Genomic DNA, 17,402 nt, shown 5'->3' on the forward strand with positions numbered 1-17,402 from the left:
CTTGGTTTACTGAGCCTTTCCATACACTGTCTCATATTTTGTGGGATGGGGACTATTGTAACCTCTCCTGAGTTCTGTCTTTTCGTGCTTTTTTGTATTCCTAAGCAGCTACGCTTCCCACTGATTACTTCACCTCTTGGTTCCCTGACTTTCCCTTCCCCCCCAATCTTTAGTTTAAAGTCCTATTGACCACCCTATTTACTCTTTTCGCCAGAACACTGGTCCCAGCTCGGTTCAGGTGGAGACCATCCCAACGGTATAGGTCCCCCTGTCCCAAAACTGATGCCAGTGTCCCATGAAAAGGAACCCCTCATTCCCACACCACTCTTTCAGACACCTGTTAACTTCCCTTATTCTTGCCTCCCTATGCCAATTTGCACGTGTCTCGGGCAGTAATCCGGAGATTATGACCCTTGAGGACCTGTTTTTCAATATGAATCCTAGCTCTTTATAATCTCTAAACAGGCCCTCTTTCCTAGACTTGCCTATGTTATTGGTACCGACATGGACCACAACAACTGGATCCTCCCCCTCCCTCTCCAGTATCCTTTCAAGCCGGTCAGAGATGTCCCGCACCCTAGCACCGGGCAGGCAACATACCATGCGGGACTCTTTATCCTGCTCACAAAGGATACTATCTATCCCCCTGATAATAGAATCCCCTACAACTACAACTTGCCTATTTACTCCCTCCCCTTGAATGGCCTGCTGAACCATGGTGCCTTGGTCAGCTGACTCATCCTTCCTGCAACCCTGTTCGCCATCCACACAGGGAGCAAGTGCCTCATACCTGTTGGACAGAGTCAAGGGCTGAGGCTCCTGAGTTCCTGACTGCTGATTCCCTTTACCAGCCTGACTTGCAGTCACACCCTGCTGTTCCTGGCCACTAGCAGGATTTAAACTACTTACTCTGACAGGTGTGACTGCCTCCTGAAACACAGTGTCCAGGTAAGTCTCCCCCTCTCGGATGTGCCTCAGTGTTTGAAGCTCAGACTCCAGCTCATCAACTCTGAGCCGGAGCTCTTCGAGCAGCCAACACTTACTGCAGATGTGGTCGCTGCAGCTCGCAATGGGATCTGCCAGCTCCGACATCAAGCAGCTCAAGCACATCACCTGACCAGCCATCACTAATTAATTAATTTAGTTTAAGTTTATGGTGGGGTCAGCTTCAGCCAATCAGACACTACCCTGCACTTTTAACTGAAAAACAGCACAATTAGATTAACCACTTACCTTTCCTGGTTACCTCACTGCACCAAACTAGCAAATTCTCACTGTCTGTATCTCTCTCACTCCGGCTGTGTCTCCTTGACCTGCGCAATGCTAATAATATAATATTATAATGCTAATAATAATATAATATGGCACTTACCTCACACCAATGGATCTTATTATTAGGTTAGAGGAGGAGGGTGGGTGGGAGACACTTCACGTGTAGTGTCTCGGGTTTCCTCTCCACCAGAATTAATTTGGGGAGGGGGGGGGGGCGTGCCTTCCCAGAAGTCCGCGGGTCGTACAAAATAAAACAGAAAAGAAGTGTTTTTTTTTTAAAGGAGAAACTTACCTCCCAGAATCACTTGCGCACCGCTCCCGCTGAAATCGACTGGCCTGCTCCTGTGAAGGTAAGTGTTTTTAAAGGAGAAATTTACCTCCCAGAAATCACTTGCGCTCCGCTCCCGCTGAAATCGACTGGCCTGATCCTGTGAAAGTAAGTGTTTTTAAAGGAGAAACTTACCTCCCAGAAATCAGTTGCGCACCGCTCCCGCTGAAATCGACTCATTATAACTGAATTATTATGGCGCAGAAGGAGGCTTCCCCACCGCATCTGCATGGGTCTCTAAATAAACATCACAACTTAGTGCCATTCGCCTCCCTTTTACCTGTACCCCTGTACATTTTTTCTATTCAAAAAATCATCCAATGCCCTCTTGAATGCCTTGATTGAACCTATCTCCACCACATTTCCAGGCAGCGCATTCCAGACCTTAACCCCTTGTGTGAATTTTCTTTTCCTCACATCATATTTCCTTTTTTTGCAATCACTTTAAACTGTTCCCTCTCATTCTTACTCCTATTACAAGTTTGAACAACTTATCCTCATCTGCTGTGTCCAGCCACCTCATGACTCTTTCAAGGACACTAATGTTATCACCCTTGCCCGTCCAGCTGATTCAGAGGTAAATTGCATTTAGATTTTGCAACAGATCTTAAACTGAGTGGCTTAATAAGCCTCCCTGATGGGTTGTTATCCTTACAAGCCTCTGTGATTACTTCCAATGCTTTTACAAAGAATACTGTCTTTGTTAATACATGCAAGCCTCCAATAAATTGATGTGAACTATCTCTCTGACAGGTATTGCAGCAAATCAATCAACCATCCCTAAGAGTGTACTGCCAAAGAACATCCCAAAATGATGTCAGAGGAGATGTGTGTCAGGACCCTGCACTTCAGCAGCTGCTGCTTTTGGACGTTGAGCTTGTAACATTAACAATTGATATGTCAAAACTCTCCCCTTGCCCCGCCTTCTCTCCCTCCCTCCTCTTTACAAATAGACAGAAATATTGTCTTTGTGTGGAAGAATATATTTTATTTACCATTCTGTTTAAGTGAGAAAATATATCTTATTTCAAGAAATGTGTTAAAGTTGAGGCGTGGGCCTGGGTAGGGAGCTTTTTGGGAATGTTGGTGCAGACTCGATGGACTGAATGGCTTTCTTCTGCACTGCAGTGATTCTATAAACACAAATCAAAAAAATATCAGTGGCAAATTCTCCATTCCTGAGACTAAGGGCTGGATTCTCCGATTTTGCGGATATGTCCGGAGGAAGCGTCTGGTCTTACAATCAAAAGTTGGAGGCGACCCGCACCGATCTTCTACCAGTGGGGGGGGCTAGCAGCCACGCCACGTTACCTGCATAAACGGACAGAGAATGGCTGGGTCCGTGGCGGCGCATGCGCACAGCGGCGACCTGGCGTATAATATGGCACCGGCCACGCGTGGCCCTAACTGCCAGATAGTGCCCCCCCTGTAACCCCCGTCGCCACCCAAGGACCACCCCCCACCAGTCCTCCCAGCCCCCGCTGAAGCACTCACTGCCAGAGGTACGGCCCCCCCCCCCCACGTGTGGCGGTGCTGGACGCAGTCTGCAACCGCTTCGTGAGGTCCCTGGAAACAGAGGATACAGGACCGACGCCGTCGGAAAGTCAGCCCATCAGGGGTGGAGCATCAGGGGAGGGTGATTACGCCGATTGTGAGACGGCGGACAATTCGAAAAACGGTGATTTCAGCGTAAAAATGGATTCGGCAGCCAACCAGCGAACGTGATTTTGGCGTCGGCAATCGGAGAATCCCGCTGTAAGTGTTGACGCCAGGGTAGGATTCATGGACATCTACATCAGCAAAGCTGGAACCACACCTGGACCGATTTAATGACCATTAGGATGAAGCACATTTGAATGGTGTAGGATTTGCCGTATTTGTGATTGACACTCAAGAGGCCAACAAGCTGCAGCTGCATGTACACACTTCACTCCCCACCCACATCTAATCTGCCAACAAGACGACAGCAAAGAGAGCAACACACTGTTTTGCGAACACCAAACTTGAGACCATGTTGAACGCCATGGAAGAAAGGCGAGCCACCATGTAACCGGGCCTGGAAAAGCCCCTCCGTTTTATGGTCTGATGGTCTTATTGTCCTTGTATTACACATTTGGACAAGGTCTCACAGATTGCCGCACTTTCGTTCTGTGATTCAGTATCAGTGATAAGGGACAAATATATTTGCGGCACTCAGCTGTGATGTATTTCCAGCGACTTTCCCTAGATCTCCTTTTCCCTGAGAGGCGGCCCTGCTGGATTTTATGCAGTCACAAGCGGCAGAATGTTAATGTTGCAGCGGAGCCGCCAATAAAACAAGAACATTGATATCTCCACCACGCCAGGTGCTTCCTGTTCAACAGAAACAGAAAAACAAACTGACTTCTTTGGGTTCTGCAGACTATGAGCTGCTTTAGATACATTGGGCGTTAAGGAAAGTGTTGATTCCAAGTGATCACGTTCTATAAAAGACATTCCTCTGTTTACAAGGAACACATCACTTCCCTCGGGTTCAATAATAGGAATGTGAAAATTCACAACTTCTAATCTCCAGTGAATGTGTCAATGTGTCTACTTCTCCCCAAGCATCACACTGAGCGACCACATTTCCTCAAATATCTGGCAGGTTGCCCAATACAGTCGCTCCACAGGCCATATATGGAGAACAGCCCGGCTCAGAAACAGTCTGCCGCTCTACAGCGGGACAATAAAGCAAAACTGCGCTCAACAGGTGGTGCTCCCTGTATTGATGCTCATGTTGATAATGAAAGCCATGATGAGGAGATGCCGGCGTTGGACTGGGGTGAGTACAGTAAGAAGTCTTACAACACCAGGTTAAAGTCCAAAGATTTGTTTCAAATCACAGCTTTCGGAGCACTGCTCCTTCCTCAGGTGACTGGAGAGATAGGTTCCAGAAACATTTATATAGACAAAGTCAAAGATGCAAGACAATACTTTGAATGCGAGCATTTGCTGGTCATTAAGTCTTTACAGAGCCAGAGAGAGGGGTAACCCCAGGTTAAAGAGGTTAACCTTTTTGTCTCAAGCCAGGACAGTTGGTAGGATTTTGCAAGCCCGGGCCAAATGGTGGGGGGGTGAATATAATGCGACATGAATCTAAGGTCCCGGTTGAGGCCGTACTCGTGTGCGGAACTTGGCTCTCAGTTTCTGCTCTGCGATTCTGCGTTGTCGCACGTCTTGAAGAGCTCCTTGGAGAACGCTTATCCGAAGATCAGAGGCTGAATGCCCTCGACTGCTGAAGTGTTCCCTGACTGGAAGGGAACATTCCTGCCTGGCAATTGTCGCGCGATATCCGCTCATCCCTTTTCGCAGCACCTTCATGGTCTCGCCTATGTACCACACTTCATGACTTCCTTTCCTGCAGCGTATGAGGTAGACAACATTGGCCGAATCGGACGAGGATGTACCGCGTACCTGGTTGGTGGTGTTCCCATGTGTAATGGTGGTACCCATGTCGATGATCTGGCACGTCGTGCAGAGATTGCCATGGCAGAGAGGTGTGGTGTCGTGGTCGTTGTTCTGAAGGCTGGGTAGTTTGCTTCAAACAATGGTTTGTTTGAGGTTGCGCGGTTGTTTGAAGGCGAGTAGTGGGGGTGTGGGGATGACCTTGGCAAGATGTTCATCTTCATCGATGACGTGTTGAAGGCTGCGAAGAAGATGTCGTAGTTTCTCCGCTCTGGGGAAGTACTGGGAAGTGATCCTACCAACTGTCGGTTGTGTCCCGTGTTTGTCTTCTGAGGAACTCGGCGCGTTTTTTTGCTCTGAGGCATTGGAACTGTCGATTGATGAGTCGAGCGCCATATCCCATTCGTACAAGGGTATCTTTCAGCGTCTGTACATGTCTGTTCCACTCCTCCTTGTCTGACCAGATCCTGTGTATACCGAGGGCTTGTCCAGAGGGGATGGCTTCTTTAATGTGTTTAGGGTGGAAGCTGGAGAAGTGGAGCAGCGTGAGGTTTTCCGTGGGCTTGCGGTAAAGTGAAGTGCTGAGGTGACCGTCCTTGATGGAAATGAGTGTGTCCAAGAATGCAACTGATTTTGGACAGTAGTCCTGGTGAGTCTGATGGTGAGATGGAACTTATTGATGTCATCGTGTAGTCGTTTCAGTGATTCTTCGCCATGGGTCCAATGGAACAAAAGTCATTGATGTATCCGGTGTATGTATAACGTCGTTTAAAGGTCCTGTGCGGTGTGGAGGTCTTGTTCAAACTTGTGCAAGAAGATGTTGGCATAGTGAGGTGCGAATTTGGTCCCCATGGCTGTTCCGTGTGTCTGGATGAAGACCTTGATGACGAAGGTGAAGACGTTGTGATCCAGAATGAAGCGGATGAGTTGCAGAATTGCATCTGGAGATTGGCAGTTGTCGGTGGCTCCATCAAGGGCATCTTGAAACCCATCGTACAAGGAACGCCCAGCTTCTGTCGCAATCTGACGGACTTCTTACAGAAACTCAGCACCCATGGACCAGTTGAACCAGGAACATTCCTCATCACAATGGTCGTCTCGGCACTCTATAACCAGCATCCCCCATGATGGTGGCATGGCTGCAACAGCCTCAGTACTCAACACTGACAACTGCCAATCTCCAGACGCAATTCTGCTACTCATCCGCTTCATTCTGGATCACAACGTCTTCACCTTTGACAACAAGTTCTTCATCCAGACACACGGAACATCCATGGCGACCAAATTCGCACTTCAATATGCCGACATCTTCATGCACAAGTTTGAACAAGTCCTCCTCACCGCACAGGACCTTCAACAGACATTATATACCAGATACATCAATGACATTTTTTTCCTTTGGACCCACTTCGAAGAATCTCTGAAACGATGTCACGATGACATCGATAGGTTCCATCCCACCTTCAGACTCACCATGGACTACGCTCCAAAATTGGTTGCATTCTTGGACACACTCATCTCCATCAAGGACGGTCACCTCAGCACTTTGCTTTACCGCAGGCCCACGGATTACCTCATGATGCTCCACTTCTCCAGCTTCCACCCTAAACACATTAAAGAAGCCATCTCCTAAGGCCAAGCCATCCGTATACACAGGATCTGCTCAGACGAGGAAAAGCGTAACAGACATCTACAGATGCTGAAAGATGCCCTCGTACAAACGGGATATGGCGCTCGACACATCGATCAACAGTTTCAATGTGCCACAGCAAAAAAACGCACCAACCTCCTCAGAAGACAAACACGGGACACAACCGACAAAGAACCAGTACTTCCAGTACTTCCCCAGAGCGTAGAAACTATGACATCTTCTTCCCAGCCTTCAACACGTCATTGATGAAGATGAACATCTTGCCGAGGTCATCCCCCCCCCCCCCCCCACTACTTGCCTTCAAACAACCGTGCAACCTCAAACAAACCATTGTTTGCAGCAAACTACCCAGCCTTCAGAACAGCAACCACGACACCACGCAACCCTGCCATGGCAATCTCTGCAAGACGTGCTAGATCATCGACATGGGTACCACCATTACACATGAGAACACCACCCACCAGGTACGCAGTACATATTCATGCGACACGGCCAATGTTGTCTACCTCATACGCTGCAGGAAAGGATGTCCCGAAGTGTGGTACATTGGTGAGACCATGCAGATGCTGCGAGTGGGAAATATGGGGAGTCACTAATAAGCTGCTTGTGAAGACCCCCTCCCACCACCTCCCAAGATAAATGGCATGCATTGGACCACCGTGGCGGGGTTGATCCTTGCTAAATTGATTCAAGAAAATTCAGGGTCCCTGTGCAGCCAAACTCCACCGGTGGTCCTCAGTACAAACCCCTCCTGCACTTGTGGAGAGTCAGGAGCAATTCTGCACATTATCGAGGAGCAGCCCCCTGCAGACTAAGAGGCGGAATAATCACCTTAAATCCAAGTCATTAATAACCTTTATTGTCACAAGTAGGCATACATCAACACTGCAATTAAATTACTGTGAAAATCCCCGAGTCCCCACATTCCGGCGCCTGTTCGGGTACATGGAGGGAGAATTCAGAATGTCCAATTCACCTAAAAGCACGTCTTTCGGGACTTTGGGGAGGAAACCGGAGCACCTCCTCGGAGAACGTGCAGACTCCGCACAGACAGTGACCCAAGCTGGGAATCGAACCTGAGTCCCTGGCGTTTTGAAGCCACAGTGCTAACCACGTTGCTACCGTGCTGTCCATTGCCCAATTGGGAGCCAATCAATTGAATCAGGGTTTGCATTGGCTAACGGCCTTGGGTGAGTCTGTGTGGAGTGTGTACTTTCTCCCCGAAAGAACAATGAAAACAAATTTTACAGGAACGCTTCGAAGAATATGAGTTTTAAAAGGGTAGATTTGCACAGTTATTGGGGAAAATGTTTTTATACAAGACTAGATTACACATGTCTTTCAAAGAAACTGAGCAAATGGCCTCTTGCTGTGTTTGTCTGATTCTATGATTTGGATTACAGATTTCCATTTCAGGCTTTAAACGCCATTGGCCTCTGGGGATTGGCTGCTGGTTGGAAGCTGGGTTTATTGTATCCATTAATGGTCACATTGCTTCCAATTGGTGCATTTGACCAGACTGCAATTCACGGTTCCCACATGTCAACATCTATTGGTTATTCGGAAGGAAACCCTGTTTTCTGTACAAACTGTTGTCAAAGAATTGACTTCTCCAAGAGTCGGTGTGTCAGAAGGGGCTGAAGGAAGTTCTCAGTGTCGCGAACAGCGTCCTCTGAATGTTCTCGGCTCCTCGCTGGAACTGCTGCTCAGAACATGATGCGATCCTTCCCCACTCTGATTCTACTGCAGCTTCTGAACTGTGAGTTTGGGATTATTGAGCGGGTTTGGTTATTTACTGATACACTCATCCTCACTGAAATGCGTGCAGGATTAGTGGAATTAGCAGTTTTTGCTACGGAACACATTGATTGATTAGAAATGAATTCTATTGTGGAGATTTCGGTTCTTGTCACATTCCCCCCGCGGTGATTGGACAGAGCGCTGTCCGGAGTTTAAAATCTCGTCGGAATATTTGAACGGAGCCTGTTAAAATAGAGCGCGGTCACAGACCAGGGTGTGGAGATGCCTGGGAGCAATTTACACAGACCGGATTTATTTTATTCAAATATGACATTGCGTGGGATCGTATGAAATGGATACTGAAATAAATTGCAGCAGTTTCATTTGATTCATATTTTGGATTAATTGTTTAATGTTTACTTTCTGTCAATTGCAAACAGGGAATAATTCAGTTTCTAGAGAAAAGAGCGCTTGCATTTATATCGCCCCTTTCCCGTCCTCGGAGCTTTGCAGCTAATGAGATACATTTTGAAATGTTTGAATGAAATTCTCCAATGTGGGAAACGCACAGCAGGTTCGACAAATAATAGTGATAATGATCAGAGCAATCAGAATTTGTGATATGATTTGCGGGTTAGATATTGGCCAAGGCAGCGAGGATCAATACCCTGCCAGCCAGGTAATCGGGCGCCTGCGAGAACAGGCGATACTCGGAGCAGCGTCTCATCCAACAGAGAGCATCTGTGAAATGCAGCACAGCTTCAGTGCGGCACTGGGCTGTCAGCCTAAATATTCTGCTCAGTCCTCTAGAATGGTTGACTCAAAGGCGAGTGTGCTGAAAGTGAGCGAGCGCTGACAGAAGCAGCATTTCCGTGGCGGTGTTAGAGTTTAGAAAGTGTTGCATCGAATTTTAAAAGTTTTATCTTCCCAATTGGCAGATGTGTCAAACTCCGGCTTAAAAACGAATCGGACACAAATGGCGCGGCTGTTTAGAGAGTTTGTCCCTGCGGCTCTTTTCCGGGCACAACAGACTAGAAATGAAATTCTAATCGCTTTATATAACCGAACCTGTCAGTATTAGAAAGTGATCCTTGTTAGATTAGAGTGCATTGGGGTGGTGGGGGTTTGTTATTTCTCTTTGTGCAGGACACCAGGTCCACACTCACATTTCTGAGTACAGGTAACCGCTGTGTGCTGGAATTCACAGAACTGAAATACCTGAACCATTCTGTTCAGAGTTACAGTGCTGTGTGATAGCTTGGTGACTGGAGTTCAGACCAACATTTTCCAATGGGTTTGAATTATTACTCATAAAAGGAGAAAATGCTGGAAACATTCAACAGGTGTAACAGGAGCAGGGTGATGTGCGTTTGAAACATTAACTCTGTTTCTCTCTCGGATGCTGCCAGACCTGCTGAGTTTTTCCAGCATTTTCTGTTTTTATTTCAGATTTTCAGCATCCGCAGCATTTTGCTTTTACATTGTGAATTATTAAAATATTTTTATCAAGTAGTCACTTGTGAAATTTCCTGAATTTAGGGAGAATTGCTCTGAATTTTTGATTAGTTAGCCGTCACCTTCAGAATTAAAACCTTTAATATTGGTTCATTATTCTTTCTCGTGCATTTATATATAACGATGATTTGTGATAATGATCTTTTTCTCAATCTCGTTTCACATTATCCATATATTCACACAGTGTAATGTGTTTACTGAGATATGGAGACTTATTCCTCATTATCCATCTACTGGCTTGAAATTCTTGGTGAATTTCTCGGTCGATGAATCCATTTGCTTCCTTCTTACTTCCAATGTGTGTTTGATTAGATTTATTCGCCTGTCAGGATAAATATACTGTTTTACTGACGGGGGAAATCACCGTCACTGCGTTTATGCTTTTACCGAATCGCATATCCGTGAACTTTAACTATTCTGATAATCAGGTTTATTTGAGTCATTTAAAGGTGTCTTCAAATCCCATTCTGTGTATCCACACAGGTTGAGGGTGCAGTGTCATTGAGAAATTCCCGGGTGTATTCAGTTGGCAGTAAGTGCAGATTTGACTGGCGTTCGACACACAGTCTGTTAACTATCAGTCCACACTCAAGTGCCTTTGATTGTGGCTGCGAGTGCGTTTTATCTGCAGCAGGCTGAGTTTAGATATGTGTTTAGACTTTCAGTTCATGTCTGCGAAGTCTTTTCAAGACCCGCGTAGGACAAAATAAAACCACCGCCATATTTACGTTCAATTTTGGTTTAATTCAAAATTTCGCACCGGCTAAATAAGAACATGAGTTAATCAGGTGTAAGATATTCCATTGAAAAAAGTTCACTGACCGCCACAGTAATGGACAATGACTCCCTTCTTGGATGAAAATGAAAATCAAACATTTCGAGTGATGTCTTTTTTATGAACCCTACAAATTGTATGAACTATTTCAATGTTCACTTCACAGCGAAGTAAAGAATAATATTTTTCTACAACATTCTCGGTTTTTGATCAGCTCAATTTGAGCAGCGAGCGACGGGAGAAATCGATTGGGATTTGCCGTAATTTGCTGTAATTTGCAACTCACCGTTTCTGATTTCTGTGATCCGAAATGTTTATTACTCCCGGAATCGTTTCTATGAATAGAACTCAGATCAAAAATAACTTACAGGAAAAGTACATATTTTATTCAAGTATATAATCCTGTAAAAGAGGTCTTGAAAGAGTTTGTTTAATTTGTAAATTTATTATTTAATCCATATTTGGTGTTATCTGATTTTAGCTGCTGCAAATTCAAATCCTCTCAGTCCAGACGAAGCAGACTGGAGGTGAAATTCTTACCTTGTGATTTGCACTGAGCCTGCTGGCAGGAGAGAAAGGTCAATGTTACACGCAATGTACCGAGTCACAACTGGAGAACAAAATAGCCGCACCGACTGCCCCACTCCCCCCAGATCCACAATCCCGTCCCCGCAATTTCCCGCTAAAATGCGGTGCGAGACAGAGAATTAACTAAATTAGATTAATGGTTTAATATTCGAAAAAAGCCACAATATTCAACATTGCCCAAACTACAGGATAAACCAACATTGCTTCATGAGTGTTAAATATTAATAACGTTCAGATCAATCAACATATTTCAAAAGCAGGTTTCCTGGGGTGGTGGCGAAGTGGAATTATCACTGCACTAATAATCCTGAGACCCAGATTAATGTCCCGGGAACCTCGGTTCAAATCCCACCGCGGCAGGTGTAGCAATTTATATTGAATAAACGTCTGGAATTATAAGTCACTAATATCCCTTTAAGAAAAGAAGTCTGCCTTCCTTACCTGACTCCAGATCCACATCAATGTGGTTGGTTCGTAACTGTCCGCCCTCTGAACCTCTGAAATGGCCGAGAATAGTGAGCAAAGTTGAAGGGTAATTAGGGATGGGCAACAATGCTGACCCAGCCAGCGACACCCACATCTCATGCATGAATCGGGGGGAAATGATGAAACTGTTGATTGCGGAGGATTTGTTTCATCAGCTTTTTGGGTCAGTCACTGGTTCTGACCTGTTCCGTTAAATTAAACGGTTTATTTATACATTTAAATGTGCAGTGTTTTGAGATAATTAATCTTTCCCCAGACTCTTACAAAAGATCCACTCGTTTCATGCAATATTTAATTTCCGGACATGTTTCTGAATCTCATTCGACATATCCTGAACTTTTCTTTATATCGTTCTAAAAAAACATGGGAATGTTTTTGTCAATCTTCAGGAAAAGGAGGTCGGTATGAGTGTGGAGTTGGTGCAGTAGAACAGCTATGATATTACCATTGATATCAATGATATCAGTAGACTAGATGGGCCGGATGGTCTATTCCTGCTGGTCTGTCTTGTTTTCTATTTTCTCCTTTCTCATGTTTCAGATTCTGGTCATGTTTTGCAACAAATCTAAAATTCCCTTGCAGATGTGTCTTGACAGATTATGATCAAAGCAATTTCCCTGGTCTCTCAAGTGTTCGATATTTTTTGAGTTTGGTTATTCAAATCGGATTTGAAAAGTTTAATCAAACAGTAAGAATGACAAAATGTTGCCATCCCTAAATCACCGCCGCGTTAACTTCCATTGTTTGTGTTTCTCTTCCTCGTTCAGAAGCTAAATTTCTGGCTACAATATCCCTAACTTATTCCATTTTATTTCAACTAATTTTAGTTTTGTCGCTATTTATTCTTTCGCTCTTTGTTGCAGGAAAATGCAAAAACAATTCGGCTGGTGTCTAACTTTTTAAAGTAACGTTAAATCTTGGCACCAAACCCAAACTCCAAGCAGCAGAAAACTTAAGGCATTGGGCATCGGGAGCCCCTGTAGCTCAATGAGAGCAGCCGCTGTGAGTGAGTGAAACTGTGTCGGGCAGGATCCCAGGAGCAGAATTAGAATCAGCTGAAGTTTAATGAGGTTAACAACAGACTACGAGAGAGTGACAACAGTAAATTTAATATCCACACATAGAGTGGTGATTTGGACAAGGGTCCACTAAGTAATGGATTGAAAATGTGTCCAAATCAACAATGAGAACCGGTTAGGAAATATGAGGAAGTGATTGGGAGAATATGGAAATACGAGGAATGTGGAAATACGAGGAATCGAGCAGAGCAATGGGAAAACAGTAAAGGCAGAGACAGAATAATGACCGAACAATGAATTAGTTAAAAAGAGAACTAGACAGTGTTAACTGGGAGGAACATTATCACCTGGGAGAGCGACAACAATTAAACACACTATTGTGTATATTGTATAATGTCGTGGATAGAAAGAGACCAGGAGATTTCTGGAACACAGCAGCATCAGGTGGATTGGGAGCAGTTCAACATACTAAATGTATTTGGACAAAAACAACAGAGCTATTCCCTTCAATGAGAGAACAATTGATCGAACATCAAAACGGATAAAAGGATGGGGAAGTCGGTGAGGACAGGTTACAAGAGAATCCACACAACAGGAACATATTGAGCTCCAGCCAGCGCTGAGGGAGCAGCAACGAATCCATCTGACTGGCGACGCGTCTTCTTCCGTTTACGGAAATTGGAAACAAAATGAGTCCCGGAAATGTCAATTCTCCTTTTCGAAGTGTTGAGAGTTCCGCGTCTTAGACTTTGCAGTCAATTAAAACACGTCAGAATTGAGCAGATAATCTGATAATCTTTCAAATAGTTAAAACCCGGCTTCCATTCATTCCTGAAACCGGGATTGGAAAGCAGGAATTGACCAATCAGCGTCACTGAGAGTTCCCTCAGCATAAACACGGCAGCGGGATTAAAAACAGATTCTTTAACACTTCATTGGGCAGAACAGGCGGGGAATAAATATTCGGAGCACTACCAGCCCAAATTGGGCAGATCGGGGAAAGGGAGGAATCAGATTGCTCATTCAAAGAGGTAGCATGGGGATATTGGGCTGAATGGCTTCATTCTGCTAATATCACCGTTAGACTTTATAACGCGGTTATGAAGTAAACTCTACTGTGATTTAGGATAAAACAGAACTGGAATGGGGAAGGAGGCGGGTGTGAAGTTGGACTGGACTCTGCCGGCAACACGCATATTTGATTTGGTTGCCGTTGGGAAAGGAGCCCGGGTAAAAATCTATGTTGTAAATTCAGGTGTGAAATGTGACCATAAAGGAGAAGGCAGGTGTTATTGCTGATTCCAGACACCGAGACTGTCAGAGGAAAGCCGAAAACAGATTCCAATATACCATGTAGAATAAAATATCTGCTGCTGGATTAATCACTAATGTAATGCTGGTGTGGACGAGCCCCTGTTGTAAAAAATTAACCATATTCTGGACAGTTCAATAGTAAATAATCTGCAGTGGGTCATTTGCTGCTGGGAATCCCTTTCAAATCTGCCCAGAAAATTGGATGAAGGGATTTTGTCGTGACGCTCACTGCAACATTCGCTGTGGCTGGAAAGAAAGAAGAGTCTATTGAATCGATTGGAGACATTGGGGACTTTTAATACAAGGCTCCTGGTGTACTAATAACGGGTCATGTCCTGTAACCGTGATGTGGGCTTTTCACGCGTTTTAAGACGTTAATAAGATTTTGTTTCTGTACCGCAGAGTATTGGTTGGAGACTCGGTGTTGGTGGTCGTAGTTAATTTTGGTTTCATCACAGAATCATAGAATTTACAATGTAGAAGGAGGCCATTCGGCCCATCGAGTCTGCACCGGCTCTTGGAAAGAGCACCCTACCCAAGCCCACACCCCACCCTATCCCCATAACCCAGTGTTACAGTAAACTTCTTAAAGCATTAAAGCTTCTCATGCGATTCCTTTGCGTTGGCCACTTGGAAATGTTTAGTATTGTTTTTATAATTTATCGGTTTCTAGCAGGATGGTAACAATTTGCTGCTCGATTCAAAGAAGGAGAAAATAACCAAATCCTTCTCAGGCCACTTCACCGAGGTAGTACATAGGGTCTGAAGACCATCATTTCCCCGGTACACTTTACCCAGTTGTCAGTGTGTGTTTGTGAAATCAATTTGGATACATTCTGGCACCTTTCCGATATTATCGTTTTTTCTGACAGTTTAATTCATTTTTATTCTCGGCGAACTCTAATTCTCAACGTATCTTTTCAGGCGAACTCTAATTCTCAATGTATCTTTTCAGGCAGAGCTGGGAACAGTCAGAATCCAGCATCAGGTAATCACCCTTCATTTTCATATTGACTCCTATCTCTCTGCTCTGCTCCAGCCATTAAATATGGTGATTGGTCGAGAACCTCAGTATGTTTTTGATTACGGTTTACCAATTACGACTGGAATGTTTTTGAAGACCTTTAAATGCAGCTGAGAGGTAATGCATTTTGGAAGGTCTAATACAGGTAGGGAATATACAGTGAATGGTAGAACCCTCAAGAGTATTGACAGTCAGAGACATCTAGGTGTACAGGTCCACAGGTCACTGAAAGGGGCAACACAGATGGAAGGTAGTCAAGAAAGCATACGGCATGCTTGTTTTCATTGGCCGGGGCATTGAGTATAAAAATTGGCAAGTAATGTTGCAGCTGTACAGAACCTTAGTTAGGCCACACTTGGAGTATATTGTTCAGTTCTGGTCGCCACACTACCAGAAGGATGTGGGGGCTTTGGAGAGGGTGCAGAAGAGATTTGCCAGGATGTTGCCTGGTATGGAGGGCATTAGCTATGAGGAGAGGTTGAATAAACTTGGTTTGTTCTCACTGGAACGAAGGAGGTTGAGGGGCGACCTGATAGAGGTCTATAAAATTATGAGGGGCATAGACAGAGTGGATAGTCAGAAACGTTTCCCCAGGGTAGAGGGGTCAATTACCAGGGGGCATAGGTTTAAGGTGCGAGGGGCAACGTTTAGAGGAGATGTACGAGGCAAGTTTTTTACACAGAGGGTAGTGGGTGCCTGGAACTCGCTGCCGGAGGAGATGGTGGAAGCAGGGACGATAGTGACGTTTAAGGGGCATCTTGACAAATACATGAATAGGATGGGAATAGAGGGATATGGACCCCGGAAGTGCAGAAGATTTTAGTTTAGACGGGCAGCATGGTCGGTACGGGCGTGGAGGGCCGAAGGGCCTGTTCCTGTGCTGGACCTTTCTTTGTTCTTTCTTTGTTCTTTGAGAGATTAACTCTGTCTTGAATCATAGAAACCCTCCAGGGAAGAAGGAGGCCATTCGGCCTATCCAGTCTGCACCGACCCTCTGAAAGGGCACCCTATCTAGGCCCAATCTCCCACCCTACCTCCGTAATGCTACTTAACTGAAAACTAAGGGGCAATTTAGCAAGGCAATCCACCTAATCTGCACATTTTTGGACTGTTGGGAGGAAACGGGAGCATTCGGAGGAAACTCGCACAGAGACGGGAAGAATATGCAAACTACACAGTCATCCGAGGTCAGAATTGACCCAGGTTCCTGGAGCTGTGAGACAGCGGTGCTTACCACTGTGCCACCGTGCTCCCCAGATCATTTCCCAGCATTTTCTCTTTTGTCATTGTTCCCGAGCTCATCTCCCGACCTCTGGAAGTGCAAATATATTCTGAGCTGAATTACCTGGATGCAGTTGGAGCAGCTGTGATAGTGGAGACTCCTCTCTGATCCAGGTCCCTGCTCCTTGACACCATTTATTGATCACTCACTTTGAGCATGTTTCATGTTCCCTGTGGATTTTATTGGGAGACTGGACACTGTCCAATGTTGGCACTGAGTCCTGTCCTGCATTGTGAACTGGGACAGGTGCTGACAGACTGCCGGTTTCATCCAGTGGAACTCCTGATGGTATTTCTGATATTTTACAGAGACGGTGTCGCTGAGGCTGGTGAATGGGGGCAGTCGGTGCGCTGGGAGAGTGGAGATTCGGGTCAGAAGCCAATGGCAGACTGTGTATCAGTATGGCTGGGACCTGCGGGACGCCGATGTTGTTTGTCGGAAGCTGGGCTGCGGGACCGCGATCGCTGCACCGGGCTGGGCTCATTTTGGAGAAGGCACCGGAGACAAGATGAGAGGAGATTTTCGGTGTACCGGGAAGGAGAGCGCTCTGCGGGAATGTACTTCGTACTCATATAATTCTGTCTCACAGGCCTATAATTCCGGCGTCATCTGTTCCGGTAAAAATCTTGCATTTTCTTCTCATCCGCTTTACATTTCCAATACGGACAGAACAAGTTTCCTTTGTGATTTCTCCTGAAGCCGCAGTGAATGAGCTGAAGCGCGGGAAATGTCCCCGTCACCATTCCAAACCTCCATTCACAAAGCCAGCGGCCGCTACCGGGCATGCGCCATCCTGCCGGCTGTGCGCCTGCGCCCAGCGCCTGCCCTGAGCATTGCCATTCAGGTTCACCTGAGGAAGGAGCAGTGCTCCGAAAGCTAGTGTTTGAAACATACCGGTTGGACTTTAACCTGGTGTTGTAAGACTTCTTACTGTGCTCACCCCAGCCCAGCGCCGGCCCTGAGCATTGCCATTTGGACAGAT

The 17,402-nt window shown here is 45.6% G+C and overlaps 1 long non-coding RNA gene across 1 annotated transcript; it reads left to right on the forward strand.

Moving 5' to 3' along the window:
- Positions 1–8,328: 8,328 nt before the first annotated feature.
- Positions 8,329–17,001, forward strand: LOC140395264 (uncharacterized). The gene is made up of 3 exons (XR_011936146.1): positions 8,329–8,436; positions 15,070–15,102; positions 16,729–17,001. It is a non-coding gene; the product is annotated as an uncharacterized lncRNA (long non-coding RNA).
- The last annotated feature ends 401 nt before the right edge of the window (positions 17,002–17,402 follow it).

This window comes from Scyliorhinus torazame, chromosome 18, assembly GCF_047496885.1.
Source record: "Scyliorhinus torazame isolate Kashiwa2021f chromosome 18, sScyTor2.1, whole genome shotgun sequence".
In the NCBI taxonomy this organism is placed as follows: Eukaryota; Metazoa; Chordata; class Chondrichthyes; order Carcharhiniformes; family Scyliorhinidae; genus Scyliorhinus; species Scyliorhinus torazame.